Genomic DNA, 1619 nt, shown 5'->3' with positions numbered 1-1619 from the left:
CCCGGCCGGATACCCCAAACCTCCGCCGGAGGGGCGCAGGGGGCCTTTTCCAGGAGCAGCTGTTGTGCTCGCGCTCGCTCTGCCTCTCTTCTCTCTCTGGCTCGTTCTCTCGGAGCCTCGCTTTGTCGCTGGCCTGCTCCCTCGCCTCCGGCGCCTCGTCTCCCGGGCAGCCGGCACAGAATCCGGGCGACCGCGCGCGCACGGGCCAGCGCGCAACTGACATCGGCGCGCCGGGCGCGGGGGCGAGGGGGGGGGTTCCGAAGCCGCCGGCGCGACAAAACAACGGGCAGCGAAGACCCGGAGCGGACCGCACCCGGGGCCGCGGCCGCCACCACCGCCGTAGGCCCCCGCTCCCCCCGCCCCCCGGCATATTGGACGGCGCGTCTGGCCGGGGCCAGGCGGACGCGCCGGCGGTGAGTCAGCCCAGGGTGCGCGAGGCAGCCACGGCGGCCGGGCCGGGTGCCATTGTCCATGGGCCGGCCCGGCGGGGCGAAGACCGCGTCAGGCAGGTGCCGCCACCGCGGCACGGGCATGGCGCGCCGGCGCGGTGCGCACACCCGCGCCCAGCGGAGCGCCCCGGCACAAGGGAGCATGCCCGCCGAGGCAGCGCGCGGCGGGCATGCTCGTACGGCCCGGCCCGGCCCGGCCCGGCCCGGCCGGCGGGGCATCGACTCTCGCCGGCCCCGGACCCGGGCATGGGCTGCTGCCTCGAGTCCGGTCCCCGGTATTCCATTCCTGCATACCCGAGGGCATACCACAAAGGAATTACGCCCGCCCTGGCCCGCCCCAGGGTGGAATGCCCTCCCGATGATGGCCGGGCGTGTGTAGTACCTCTCTGTGTGTGTGTGTGTGTGTGTGCCCGTGCTGTCGACCTGGGGCGCCGTCCCCCCCCCCCCCCCCCGCGCCACCGCGCCCCGGGGTCCTTGCCGTGGAAAGGCCGGCGGGGGAGGGAGGGGGAGCTTTGTGGTGCCACCACAGCACCCCGGCCGTTGCTGGCTGGCCGGACAAAAGCGACCCATTTAATAAAGCGACACATATACAGGCCAACATGGATCCCCTCTCGCATCCCGCGCACCCTGTGCCCGTGTTGGCTTTTTCCCTTTGTTTGGGCCAGAGCCCGGTGGGGTGTCTCCCCCTTCCTGCGACGACCGCGCCAGGACGCCGGGGCGGCCTGCCCCCTCCCCGGTGTGGCTCCTGCCGCGCGCCGGCTCACGCGCCCTGCATATGTGGGGCGCGTGCGCGCGCGGGCCCGTGCGTCGCGCGCGGGCCCGTGCGATTGCCTGCCCGACCGGAAGAATGCCCCCTCCCCCTGGTGCGGTGCAATACACTGGCCTGGCCCGGCCCGGCGCGCCTCTGCCAGGCCGTCCGCCCCCGGCCAGCAGGTCCAGTGGCCAAGATGAGGGGCCAGCATTCCTCGCCGGCCTCTCCGCTGTGCCGGTCGCCAGACAGGCCCCCATGGGCGGGGCACCCTGTGTGTGTTGTCCACCGCCGCCGCCGCCGCCGTCGCCGCCATCGGGCTGCAAGGGTTCCCCGAAAGTGCCGCCCGGCTCCAGGGCAGTCGCCGCCCACCCAGGAGGGATGCCCCCGGGTCGGCGGCGCTCTGTCCCCCCCCCCCCCCC

Source organism: Fonticula alba (assembly GCF_000388065.1).
Source record: "Fonticula alba strain ATCC 38817 unplaced genomic scaffold supercont2.4, whole genome shotgun sequence".
Lineage (NCBI taxonomy): Eukaryota > Rotosphaerida > Fonticulaceae > Fonticula > Fonticula alba.
Note: the sequence above shows the minus strand (reverse complement) of the source record.